General features: G+C 36.8%; 1 pseudogene; it reads right to left on the bottom strand.

The window, feature by feature from the left end:
* Nucleotides 1–9,671, bottom strand: part of LOC127686366 (glutamate carboxypeptidase 2-like) — a 48,741-nt pseudogene extending 39,070 nt beyond the window's left edge.
* Nucleotides 9,672–15,176: the final 5,505 nt, after the last annotated feature.

Genomic DNA, 15,176 nt, shown 5'->3' with positions numbered 1-15,176 from the left:
ATATTAGTGCATGATGATTTTTCAAGAATTTTGAGAATTTTGTTAAGATGATTTTGTCAAAGGCTTTGATATTGAAAATCTTACAAAACAAAATGAAGTTCAAGAAGCCACAGTCTTAATTGTTGAGCCTGTAGTTGTTTTTCACTCAGGAAATAAAAACAGTGGCAGCTCGAATAGCACTGGCTTACATGACTTTTGCTGAAGCTAAGCTAGTGATCAGGTTGTAATTTATTAGCATTTTTGTCCTCAGCTTCCTGAAAAGATTTAATAAAAACTGTTAATTAGTAGTTGGTTATGTACCCTGAAGATTTAAAATAGATATGTCTTCTTTTTAATTAAAAGTTTACATTTGTGATTCTTTTAAAATTTTTATGTTTACATTTTAAGATGATTACTAAGATAACTGATTCTTTCTTTGTAACAATTGTAGTCTGCCACGTAAGACAACCTGTTGAGAAAATTACCTTATTAGCTGAAACTTTTGTTAATTTATAACAAGTTGCTCAGTTATGAATGTTTGTAGCTTTATGGGAATGATTTGCTGTTTATACACGTGTAAGACATAAAAATGATTTTTATGCAAAGGTATTGAGGAACTAATTTTTTTTTAAACTAATGATTCACTAAAAGAAATATAGAAAGTAGTTTTTTTTTGTTTAAATTTTTTTTATTCGATATATTTTTTATTTACATTTCAAATGATTTCCCCTTTTCTAGCCCCCCCCCACTCCCCGAAAGTCCCGTAAGCTCTTTCTCTCCCCCTGTCCTCCCACCCACCCCTTCCCACTTCCCCGTTCTGGTTTTGCTGAATACTGCTTCACTGAGTCTTTCCAGAACAAGGGGCCACTCTTCCTTTCTTCTTGTACCTCATTTGATGTGTAGATTATGTTTTGGGTATTCCAGTTTTCTAGGTTAATATCCACTTATTAGTGAGTGCATACCATGATTCACCTTTTGAGTCTGGGTTACCTCACTTAGTATGATGTTCTCTAGCTCCATCCATTTGCCTAAGAATTTCATGAATTCATTGTTTCTAATGGCTGAATAGTCCTCCATTGTGTAGATATACCACATTTTTTGCATCCACTCTTCTGTTGAGGGATACCTGGGTTCTTTCCAGCATCTGGCAATTATAAATAGGGCTGCTATGAACATAGTAGAGCATGTATCCTTATTACATGGTGGGGAATCCTCTGGGTATATGCCCAGGAGTGGTATAGCAGGATCTTCTGGAAGTGAGGTGCCCAGTTTTGGGAGGAACCACCAGACTGATTTCCAGAGTGGTTGTACCAATTTGCAACCCCACCAGCAGTGGAGGAGTGTTCCTCTTTCTCCACACCCTCTCCACCACCTGCTGTCTCCTGAATTTTTAATCTTAGCCATTCTGACTGGTGTAAGGTGAAATCTCAGGGTTGTTTTGATTTGCATTTCCCTAATGACTAGTGAAGTTGAGCATTTTTTAAGATGCTTCTCCGCCATCCGAAGTTCTTCAGGTGAGAATTCTTTGTTTAACTCTGTACCCCATTTTTTAATAGGGTTGTTTGGTTTTCTGGAGTCTAACTTCTTGAGTTCTTTATATATATTGGATATTAGTCCTCTATCTGATGTAGGATTGGTGAAGATCTTTTCCCAATTTGTTGGTTGCCGATTTGTCCTCTTGATGGTGTCATTTGCCTTACAGAAACTTTGTAATTTTCTGAGGTCCATTTGTCAATTCTTGCTCTTAGAGCATACACTATTGGTGTTCTGTTCAGAAACTTTCTCCCTGTGCCGATGTCCTCAAGGGTCTTCCCCAGTTTCTTTTCTATTACCTTCAGAGGGTCTGGCTTTATGTGGGGGTCCTTGATCCATTTGGATTTGAGCTTAGTACAAGGAGACAAGGATGGATTAATTTGCATTCTTCTGCATGCGGACCTCCAGTTGAACCAGCATCATTTGTTGAAAAGGCTATCTTTTTCCCATTGGATGTTTTCAGCCTATTTGTCGAGGATCAAGTGGCCATAGGTGTGTGGGTTCATTTCTGGATCTTCAATCCTGTTCCATTGATCCTCCTGCCTGTCACTGTACCAATACCATGCAGTTTTTAACACTATTGCTCTGTAGTATTGCTTGAGGTCAGGGATACTGATTCCCCCAGACTTTCTTTTGTTGCTGAGAATAGTTTTAGCTATTATGGGTTTTTTGTTATTCCCGATGAATTTGATAATTGCTCTTTCTAACTCTGTGAAGAATTGAGTTGGGATTTTGATGGGTATTGCATTGAATCTGTAGATTGCTTTTGGCAAAATGGCCGTTTTAACTATATTGATTTTACCAATCCATGAGCATGGGAGGTTTTCCCATATTTTGAGGTCTTCTTCCATTTCCTTCTTTCAGAGTCTTGAAGTTCTTGTCATACAGATCTTTCACATGTTTGGTAAGTTTTATTGTAATTTTTATGCTCCTTGAATGATTTTGCTGGGATGTATAAACTATAGGAGAAAAAAAATAAAGATTTTAGAATTCTTTGAAGCTTGATTCCTCATCCAGTGTGTGTGTGTGTGTGTGTGTGTGAGAGAGAGAGAGAGAGAGAGAGAGAGAGAGACAGAGAGAGAGAGAGAGAGAGAGAGAGAGAGAGAGAGAGAGAGAGAGATAAAGTGAGAGAGAGAGTCTCAAATTATTTTTTTTTTTATTTCTTTCGTCATTGGTCCACCAATGATTTTTTTCTTCCTCCTTTGTAGAATTTTTTATTCTGGTCATTAGCCAGCACCAAAGGAGATATTTTTGCAGGCCCCAATCAAATGTGCACTGTGCATCTAACCTCAGTTTAAATTAAATGTCAAATTTGTACTTTGATACTCAGATGCTGAATCTTTCATATAGCTTGCTCAGAAGTAAAATTTGAAATACTCAGATATAATTTCAAAATATAAGAAAATATTTTATTTTGAATACAATATTTTATTGTGAAGACAAATGTCAGATATTAGAGCATTTTGTAGTTTATTTCTTACTAAAATATTGAACTAAAATATACTTTAATAGCCAAAATATTCACTCCTTAACCCATTCGTAGAATGGGTGGGTTGTTGCTATACCTGGGCATTACAATAAACTCTGGTGAAGGACACTTTTCTTTCCAGCTGTCATAAAGCGATTTGCCTTTAAAACCTTCATCTGGGCTTTACAGCTATACAAATTATGAACAAGAGAATTCTCACAAATCCAATACATAAACATAAGTGTCCATTAATAAGAAAGTGAATAGTTAAAGTACATTTCAGCAAAATAAGGGTTGAGATCTCTATGTTATTAGTGTCTGTGAATTATGTGGGGGCTGTGTGGTGATTATTTAATGTGCTCTTGAATTGGGGATCAATTAAAAAGCATAGGGATTAAAGATTACAATAAAACGTTCTGAAGAGTAAATGTTTGTATATGTATAGCTGCAAGTGTGAAGATGTGGGATATACAGAAAAGAATTCAACAAATTAGCAAATAATTGTCTGTAGAAAAACAATCACAGGACAATTTTCCTATATCAAAGAAAATTATTCTCAAAACCATATACTTCTCTTAACAAAGAAAATACTCATTTGTTACTGCTTCTTGTCAGTAGGACTGCAGAAGTCTCACATGATACATAATGAAGTGATTATATAACAAATAATGGAATGTAATGACTAGTTATTTTAATTGATTGTTTTTTGTGATTATATTAATCCTCAGGATTTAAAATCATTGTCTGATTTTATGGGTGAAAACAAAAAGAAGCAAAACAAAATCATTATTATTAAAATTTATATTTGGAATATATGAAATTGTACAAGAGTATTTATTAAGTTGAGCATCACTAAGAATCCACAGTTATTTAGGTTCAGGGGAAGAATCTTTAGAATGTTTTATACCTAATAATTGTCAAGTGTAATATTTCTTGACTTAAAAATTTACTGAACCCTTATAACATAAAATAATTTATTTGCAAAAATGTAGAGGTTCATGTAGTATATACTCTAATAAATGTTCCCATTAATAATTATATGCACATAAGTTAGATTTATCTCACAGTAGAAGAAAAGTAAATTAGCAAATAATTGTCTGTAGAAAAATTATAAAGAAAGATATATCTATGCCTTAACCTATAAAATAGTAGTAAAGAAACAAAATTATTTTACTTACATTTATAAACTCACTTTCCATTTTGTTAAGAAACATAAATTTAGAAATATAATAATACATTATTAAAATTATCCATCTATCAAATAAATATATTTAAATATTGCAAAAACTCTTTCTAAACAAAGAAAAGAATGAAACAAGGAAAGAAAAAAACAAAGAAAGAAAAAAAGAGAAGTTTTATGAATTACATATATTAAGCCTGACCCAGTAGGATTTTTATAGCTGTAGAAAAATGTCACTAATTCAGGTGATAAAAAAAAATAGTCAAGCAAGCAAGAAAAAAAAGCTTGGCAGTCATGGCACACACCTGTAATCCCAGCACTCTTGGAAGGAAAGGCAGGTGGATTTCTGAGTTCGAGGTCAGCCTGGTCTACAGAGTGAGTTCTAGGACAGCTAGGGCTATACAGAGAAACACTTTCTCGAAAAAAAAAATACCCACCCCCCAAATAGTCTAGCTTCCTCATAACTTGTCTTAAATTTTTGAACACTGAGATTTCTTTGAAACATGGGGATTGAGGCATTTACATTTTACATGCTACAGAGTAACTGATAAAACTGCACTTAATTGATCAGATATTAAATAATTAGATGCTAATACTAATTAATATAGTCTTATACCTGTAGAAGTAATCATGCTTCCTGATTTAATTCCATGTTTGGAATACAAAGATTTATTTATAATTCCTATGGGAAGCAAATGTGCTTTTCTTAGAAATGCATTTGAATATGTCCCATGACCAGGTTTTGTGGCTTATTTCATTTTTTTGCAGTAATTTTTAGATCAGGCACAAAAGTCTGTTAGGCATCTATAATGATGGTATACTCCTGCAACTCTGCAAATCTGGAGGCTGACACAGGAACATCTGGATCTTGTGTACAGATAGATATGCACTGCCTATCAAAATCCTCTCTTATAGAGCCTTGCACATAGAAGTGTAGGCAGTGCCTACAAACAGCTTTGTATCTGTTGCTACTAATAGAGCTAGAAGGAAGGTCAGGACCTTGTGATAGAGGAAAAGATTGGAGTACTAGGCAAAAATTAAGAAGGGAATAACCTAGTTTTTGTTCAAAAATGGGTGCAATTTCATTTAAGTCATTAAGTCATTCATCGTGAGTTACCTAATTTTACCATACAAGGGGGCAAAAAGTAATTATAGGGTAAAGGAATTAAACAGCAGTTCCAGCTACTATGTAACTCCAGGGGCTGCTTTGTTAAGTCAGTTTCCTTATTTTCATAGTACAGATGGTAGACAGAATGTAGCCTATAGCCTGACTAACAGAGGTGTGGAGAGATGGCATATGCCTTATGGACAAATAGTTGGTTAGCTGTGAAAGTTCAGGGAAGAATATTTATCATTAGAAAAGAAAGATTGTGCTGGGCAGTGGTGGCACATGCCTGTAATCCCAGCACTCTGGGAGGCAGAGACAGGTGGATTTATGAGTTCGAGGCTAGCCTGGTCTACAGAGTAAGTTCCAGGACAGCCAGAGCTATACAGAGAAACCCTGTCTCGAAAAAACCAAATCCAAAAAAAAAAAAAAAATAAAATAAAATAAAATAAATAAATAAATAAATAAATAGAAAAAGAAAGATTGCTATAAACAATAGAAATATTTAAATTAATAATTGCATCCAATATATCATTTGCAGAGATTCTGCAAATATGTTTCCATCCCTTTACCTCTTGTTTTAGGTTGTACACTAAACTGTGCATCAGTGGAGTGCAACCAACTCTTAGAGTATAGTTTCCTGAAACAGAAGAATTGGCCAGTTGATTTGTTTTATTTATGTTATTAACTTATATAAAGGCCATTGCTAAACCCTACATAGAATTATTCCTTCAAAAGTGCACTTAATAAAAAAAAAAACCCTCTAATGTTCTCAATCTTAAGCTATGATTTAAATTTTATGACACTGACTGCTGAATCTTGTCCCGAAGATTAGGGGAGAGAGATCAACAGGCCATCTTTCCAAATCTTCACATCCTATTCTACCCAAAATCTTTTCCTTAAGCCTCTTAAAAATAGTGTTCCCTCACCTTGAATCAGTGTTCTGCACCACATCTGCATGAGTTGCTTATCCTTTGGGCTCAGCTTAAATTTTCAGAGGGATCTCATTGACTCCTGAATATAACACTCCATAAAATCTATTCTCTTTTCTTGTCATTAGTCTGCTTTTCACATCACTCAAGATCTGGATCACAGGTGATCCTTTCAATTCTGGGTTGTAATTCATACCAGATATAGTCAAGTTGACAACTAGGAGTAGCCCACAAAATAAGGTTACTTCCAGGACTGTTAGGTATTTTTTATTCACAAAGTAAGATCCATGTCAATGAAGGCTGAGTGGTGTGGGATTTTAATCCCAGCACCCAGGAGGCTGAAGCAGAATGTTCATATGTTCTATGTCACACACCCACACAGACACAGACACAGACACAGACACACACACACACACATACACACACACACACACACACACACACACACACACACACACACACACACATTTATGCCTAATAATTACTCAGCAGTTTTACCTATGGTTGTAAATTGTTGACTATTTTCAACTAACCATAAAGATATTGTGTATCAATATATGTCAGATATATATGGATATTATATTACTATATAATATATAATATCAATATAGTGTATTAATATTGTATATAATATATATATATATATATTATGTTATATTGATACATAAGTGTTTTTGTATGCAATATGTAGAGGAAGATGGTATGAAGGCCTTTGTTACAATATAAATATACATATCATGAGATCAAAGAATTACATACATGGCTTACTATTCACTTCATATATCATATAGAAAGGTATATATGCATAAAGGGACAATTTCCACATCATCAGTTACAGAACAGAAAAGAGATGGCCCTATTAAATGTGCTACAGAAGTTCTTCTATTATTTTACTGTAGTCACTTTGTTTTGTTTTGTTTGTTTGGGTTGTTGTTCTGGTTGTTACTATACTATGTAAGTATAAGTCAATGTTTATTTACTAGATGAAACATTTTATGTTTTATGTGTGAAAATGTGGATTTACAACCATTTATGTATAATACCAAAGTTCTATAGGATATAACAGGAGGTAATAAAGCATAACAGATAGGAATGACTTTGAACTCAACCCTCTCCTCACAGGTAACCATGGGAAGTTACTTGACTTCTCTGAGTCGCACTCTGTCCTCTTCTGTTCACTATGGTAAAAAAATGTACTTATATCACATGATAGCTATATCACATAAAGATTACATGGGCAGCAATTAAGAGAACATCAAATATATTTCTGGTACATGGGTCAGTAAAATGAGAGTTAACATGACAGAAACACCCTAAAATTCAATGAGGACAGATATTTTGGAGAGGACATTAAGGGTAATTTGAGTAAAGGTTTTAATTTTTTTTCAATTTTACAAACTTTATTATTTAAAAAATTTGCAAATAGATAAAAATCACTTAAGTTTTTATGTTATTTATGCTTATATATTAACATAAATTAACAGATATGAGTTTTATTATTTCCCTTGAGAAATGAACATTTAACTAAAGAATGGAATATGAATTGAGGGTTGTACATCTCAATCACATTGAATCTATGCTTACTTGTTCTTAATCCTAAAAATTATGTTCCCATACCAGATATGATTTAATTATCTAAATCCAGTGATGTGTTTAAATACTGGACAAATCAAATGTTCAAAATCATCAATAATAACATCATTTAGCTATACCTCAAACACCAAAATAGTATGATTTAAGAATGGTCACTATTTGTCTCATACAAAGTGTGTGTGTGTGCATGCGTGTGTGTGTTTGTGTTTGTGCATCATGGTGTAACTGTGAAAGTCAAAATACAACTTTTTGGAGTCAGTTTTCACATTCCATCTTTAAATGGATTCCTAGGATACACCTGAGTTTGTCAGGCTTCTCTCAAATTGCCTTTGATGGCTAGTCCATCTCACCAGTCCCTATAGATAAATTTCACATATGTCATAAAAAATTTAAGTTTGTGACTTAGCCATTCAACAGGTAATTAAAACCATATTTAAGAGATTCTGATAGAAGAGGCGTGTTAAGGAATGCAGTCTTCCTGCACTAGCGCTGATATACAGTAGGGGAGATGGCTCTTAGTAACTCATGAACTCATTCCTGAATCAAAGGAAAAGACATGAAATCGGCCATAGGTATCCTAACTTCATCTTAACGGGCATCTTTCTATGATAGGATGAAATTCTTTGACTAAATTGAAACCTCCAGAAGAATCATTTTTCTCTAATGAGTCCAACAATATTCACCTATTATGGAAGAATCAGCATCAATATAAACTATGCCATGTTCTTGTAGGAGTCTTGGATGTTCCTATAACAAGAAAATTAATAAACTATAAGATTAAATTTAACTCCCTCCAACCCAAGGTACATCTGCCTTTGTTTACTGTAGATATTTGAATGAAACTGCATCATAATTCCCACAAGTTTGTCATATAAAGTCTCAAAAAATGGGTTTGACAGTGAGAAACAAGAGGACATTGTTCTACATTGCATTTGTGAAGATGAGCAGTTCACACACAGAAGATGAAAGGAAATTGGGAATTTAAAAATGCACAAGCATCATTCACAATTTTTAGTCAACATCTGTTTATGAGATTTTTTTCAGTAAAAAAATTACAAATCCTGTCATAACATAAGCAGAAGTGATTTCCTTGAATACAGGAAATGAGAAATTAATTGTTCAGAAATTTTCAAAGAAAGCCTGACAATGGGGCTAATTTGTCTTGTAGGATATTCCCACCTACTGGTAATTATAGCTGATTGCACATTTTTAGTACCAAGGAATGTAGCAAAGGGCCATAGAACATTTTGATTTCCAAAACAAAGAATTTTCTAAGAATTTTGACTGTAAGAGGTAAATCAGGAAAGTATGTACAATTCTGAAAGATGAAAAAAATATTGATCACTGTATAGTGGCTCAAGGGGCTGAGACAGTAGAAGTGCAGGAGTTGCAGAGCAGTTTGAGCTAAATAAAGAGACTGTCTGACATAATGATAATAATAATAGTAGTAATAATAATAATTAATAATAATAATAAATCTAAAAGACAAATTACATTTGAACTATTCATGGACTTTCCTGACATGAGGGTGAGATTTTGTTTTGGAAGAAAACTTCACCTTGATCAACAATAATATGGCAGCTATTTGGATAAGCCTGTAATATCTATGTTTATCAGGTATTACATGAGCCTTAACAGCATTGTAGAAAGATGATGAATCAAATATCAAAACTCCATATGTTTATTTCTGTCACACCAACCTGATATTCACTTGAATGGTGTTATTATTCAAGTTGCCTGATAAATAATTCTTCTGCATAACTTTCTGTTGTATATAATAGGGATGAGACCATTGAGATAAGAAGATAAGTACAAATCAGACCTTACTGTGGAACCTGATGTCTCAATGTGACTGGTACTTGGAGTTGATTTGGGTGGCATGTAGGAATCATATTAGAAATTGCTATGTTTTGAGTTGTGTGGTCTTCTGAACTTTATTGTATAGATCTGGGCTTGTCCTTCTGTTCTGAGGACACTTGAGGAACTACAAGAGTATCCTACTTCCCAGTTGAAGAGTACAGGCCCCAGGACTAATTAACTTGAAAACCATTCCCACCAAACCCTTCCTAGTAGTGTTTGCCAAAGGGCACAGCATAAAGATATGAGTTGCTTACTGTCCCCTGACCTCCATTGTCTAGCTCCTGGCTTGATCTTCAGTCCTGAGGAGCGTTGCTGGAATCAAGACCATTCTGCATCACTGTGGTAGCATGTGGAGGCCCTCAGGAACTATCCAGTTGGAATACTACCTCACCAATCCCTTGCCAGAGGGGTCCACCTGAGGGATAGCCAGCTTGGTCAGGTATTGTGATCTCTGCTGACTAGCTCACAGCTCACCTGTGATCATACAGTCATCACTGGAGAAAATAAGATGTCTAAAGGACAATGTAAAAACACAGTCAAGACCCAGGGCAATATTGCACCACAGGAGCCCAACTATCCTACTACAGAAAACTCTGGATGTCCTAAGAAACTGAAGCACATAAAGATGATCATAATCAAATTTTGTAAAGCTGATAGATACCATTAAATAGGTAAATATAATCAAGTAATACAGAAAAATATATTAAAACAAGTAGAGGTATTAAAGGATGAACCAAATAAATATAGAAAAATACAAGATAATATAATCAATAAATACAGAAAAATATCAATAAAAGTAGAGGAATTAAAGGAGGAAGCAAATAAATATGGAAAAATACAATCAAATGGGTAAAGAATGTGAGTAAAACTACCCAAGACCTGAAAAGGGGAACTGGAAGCAATTGAGAAAATACAAACTGGAACTCTGCAGCCAGTCTTGAAACACCTACAGGAAGTGATACTTCCAGGTGATCTAACATGCCCAGAATTATAGGATCAGAGGTGAGGAAGACTCCAACACCATGCGTTTAACTGTGACAACCTGGATCCAGGGACACAGGAGCCCCATCCAATCAGTGATATGTCCACCTTCAGGTCTGAGCTGGTTTAGCTTGTGTGCGAACCCTCCAGCCAGTTCCATAACACCCAGAGGATGCTCCTCTCCTAGGCTCTCTAACAAGCCTAGGATCCCAGGATCCCGAGAACTTGGTCACACCAGGAACTCAGGGCAACAGAGGCAGCTTGACACCCAGGAGCTCTAACACACTCACAATCTCAAGATCACAGGAAACAGGAATAACAGGACCACAGACAGCTGGACTCTGAGTTATGACACAAACAGGGTCAGAGCAAGGACAGGCTACAGTCAGATATAGCAAGTGCAGTAGCACTAGAAATAAACAGATGTCAGGAAGCAAGCAAAACAACATAAGCAACATAAACCAAGAAAACTTGGCATCATCAGAACTGAAATCTCCTACCATAGCAAGTCTTGGAAATATACCATCACACTGGAAAAGCAAGATTCGGATCTAAAATGAATTCTCATGATGATGATAGGAGACTTTAAGGACATAAATGACTCCCTTAAAGAAACACAGAAGAATATAGTTAAACAGGTAGAAGCCCTTAAAAAGGAAATACAAAATCCCTTAAATAATTACAAGAACAGCAGTGGCAGCAATGGCAGCAGTGGCAGCACTGGCTGGTCCAGCTGAAGGGCCATCAGCAGTGGAACCAAGGTGACAGGGTCCAGGTAGGCCCTGCGCCCATGACCACTGACCTTCGCTGGCCAGCCAGGCTGCAAGCAGCTGCGCATTTACAGTGCCCTTTACCACACAGAAGCCACTTCAGAACTCTGCCTCCCGCCAGTCACGAGAGACTTGCCTCCATCTTGGTTCTCGGAACCAGAGACATCATACAGACTGAGGTACGCAAACATAACCTGAGGCCAACATCGCGGGGGTCTAAGCCCGACGGGCATTGGCCTGCACCCAGGCCCTGGGCTGTTTGGGGGGCCATCAGGGTGCCAACCCAGCCAGGAGTTTTTTTTGCCCAGGCCCGGTGCACTTGCCACCATTTTGCCCACAGGACACCAGGGAGATCTAGCAGGCAAAGCCAGCTAACAGGAATAGCCTGAGGCTAACATAGCGGGGGTCTAGGCCCCAACAGGCCCTGAACTGACCCCAAGAACTGGGCTGCTCGGTGGGCCATCTGTGTGTTAACCCGGCCAGGAGGTTGTTAGCCCAGCAGACTCTCCCAGCACTTTCAGGGTGCACAGGCCCGCCATCCTGGCCACCTGACAGACCCAATTAACAGTCATAGCTCGAGGGGAACCTTGACCTCCCAGGCGTTTGCCTAGACTCAGGGCCTGAGCATAGGCTAGACTTGTGTGCACCAATGCGGTTGGGAGAGCAGCTGCCCAGCAGAGTGATCAGCACACAGAAAACGTCCCCACAGCATACACCCTTCAGCACTCCCTCAAGGAGCAAATGAGCACCATCTGATACACAGAAACAATATGGGGCAAAGCACACTAGGGCTGCAAGGGCACCCAAGAGGAGGATAGCACATCAGCAATCTGCTACAGGGAAAACCCAGCCATATAGTGTTGCAGAAATAGCCCCAGAGCCCCTCACAAGGCTCAAACACCAGCCAGAGCCAAGACCAACTAACTCCAGAGAACAAGATGGCAAAGGGCAAATGCAGGAACACTACTAACAGAAATCGAGGCAATATGGCAGCATCTGAACAAAACTCTCCAACATCAGCAAATCCTGGTTATGCCAACAAACCAGAGAAACAAGATTTGGATTTAAAATCACTGTTCATGATGCTGCTAGAAGAACACAAAAAGGACATGAATGAACCTCTTAAAGAAATACAGGGGAACATTAATAAGCTAGAAACTCATATAATGGAAACACAAAAATCACTTAAAGAAATGCAGGAGAATAAGGATCAAGAGATAGAAGCCAATAAAGAAGAAAAACAACAACAACAACAACAACAACAACAAAAAAACTTAAAGAAATGCAGGAGAACTTGAGTCAAGAGGCAGTAGTCATGAAAGAGGAAACACAAAAATCTCTTAAAGAATTACAAGAAAACACAAACAAGCAAATGATGGAACTGAGCAAAACCATCCTGTATCTAAAAATGGAAGTATGGACAACTAAAAAATCACAAAGGGAGACAACTTTAGAGATAGAAAACCTTGAGAAGAGATCAGGGGCCATAGATGCCAATATAAATAACAGAATACAAGAGATGGAAGAAAGAAACTCAGATGCCAAAGATACCATAGAAACCATTGACTCAACAGTCAAAAAAAATGCAAAATGCAAAAACTTGTATCCCAGAACATCCAGGAAATCCAGGATACAATGAGAAGACCAAACCTAAGGATTGTAGGTATAGATGAGAGTGAAGATTTACAACTGAAAGGGCCAGCAAATATCTTCAACAAAATTATGGAAGAAAAATTTCCCAACTTAAAGAGAGATGCCTATGAATATACAAGAAACCTACAGAACTCCAAACAGACTGGATCTGAGCAGAAATACCTCTCACCACATAATAATTAAAACCCAAAATGCACTAAACAAAGAAAGAATATTAAAGGCAGTAAGAGAAAAAGGCCAAGTAACATATAAAGGAAGACTATCTGAATCGCACCAGACTTCTCACCAGAGACCATGAAAGCTAGAAGATCCTGGGCAGATCTCAGTCAGACTCTAAGAGAACACAAATGTCAGCCAAGACTACTATACCCAGCAAAACTCTCAGTCACAATAGATGGAGAAACCAAGACATTCCATGACAAAACCAAATTTACACAATATAGCTCCACAAACCCAGCTCTGCAAAGAATAATAGGAGGAAAACTCCAATACAAGGAGGTAAACTACACCCTGGAAAAAGCAAGATAGTAACCTTCCTTCATCAAACCCAAAAGAGGATAACCACTCAAATATAAAAATAACATCGAAAACGACAGGAAGTAATAATCACTATTCCTTAATATCTCTTAACATCAATGGACTCAATTCCCCAATAAAAAGACATAGACTAACAGACTGGATAAGGAAACAAGACCCTACATTTTGCCACATAAAGGAAAGACACCTAAATGTCAAAGACAAAAACTACCTTAGAGTAAAAGGCTGGAAGACAATTTTACAATCCAAAGGTCTCAGGGAATGAGCTGGAGTAACCATTCTAATATCAGATAAAATTGACTTTCAACCTAAAGTCATCAAAAGAGACACTGAGGGACACTTCTTGCTGGTCAAAGGAAAAATGCACCAAGAAGAACTTTCAATTCTGAACATCTATGCCCCAAATGCCAGGGCACACTCATTCATAAAAGAAACTTTACTAAAGCTCAAAGCACACATTTCACCTAACACAATAATTTTGGGGGACTTCAACACTCCATTCTCCTCAATGGACCGATCAGGAAAACAGAAACTAAACAGGGAAACAGTAAAACTAATTGAAGCTTTGGAACAACTGGATTTGACTGATATTTATAGAACATTTCACCCTAAAGCAAAAGAATATACCTTTTTCTCAGCACCTCATGGTACTTTCTCAAAAATCGACCATATAATTGATCACAAGACAGACCTCAACAAATACAAGAAGATCGAACTAAACCCATGCCCCCTATCAGATCACTATGATAGGTTTTCAATAGCAACAAAAACAACAGAAAGCACACATACACATGGAGGCTAAACAATACTCTACTCAGTGACACCTTGGCCAAAGAAGAAATAAGCAAAGAAATAAGAGACTTTTTAGAATTTAATGAAAATGAAGGCACAACATACCCAAATTTTTGGGAAACAATGAAAGCAGTGCTAAGAGGAAAACGCATAGCCCTGAGTGCCTCCAAAAAGAAAATGGAGAGAGCATACACTAGCAGCTTAATGACACACCTGAAAGCCCTGGAACAAAAAGAAGCCAATTCCCCCAGGAGGAGTAGAAGACAGGAAATCATCAAACTCAGGGCTGAAATCAATCAAGTGGAAACAAAGAGAACCATACAAAGAATCAGCGAATCCAAGAGCTGGTTCTTTGAGAAAATCAACAAGATAGATAAACCCTTAGCCAGACTGACCAAAGAGCACAGAAAAAGTATCCAAATTAACAAAATTAGAAATGAAAAGGGGGATATAACAGAAACTGAGGAAATCCAAAAAATCATCAGATCCTACTACAAAAGCCCATACTCAACACAACTGGAGAATCTGGAGGAAATGGACAATTTCCTAGACAGATACCAAATACCAAAATTAAATCAGGACCAAATAGATCATCTAAACAGTCTCATAACCCCTAAAGAAATAGAAGGGGTCATAGAAAGTCTTCCAACCAAAGAAAAGCACAGGACCAGATGGTTTCAGTGCAGAATTCTATCAGACCTTCAAAGAAGACCTAAAACAAATTCTCTTCAAACTATTCCACAAAATAGAAACAGAAGGAACACTACTCAATTCCTTCTACAAAGCCACAATT

The sequence above is a fragment of the Apodemus sylvaticus genome, chromosome 1 (assembly GCF_947179515.1).
Source record: "Apodemus sylvaticus chromosome 1, mApoSyl1.1, whole genome shotgun sequence".
Classification (NCBI taxonomy): Eukaryota; Metazoa; Chordata; class Mammalia; order Rodentia; family Muridae; genus Apodemus; species Apodemus sylvaticus.
The sequence above is the reverse complement of the archived record's forward strand: the minus strand, read 5'-3'. Positions and strand labels throughout refer to the sequence as shown.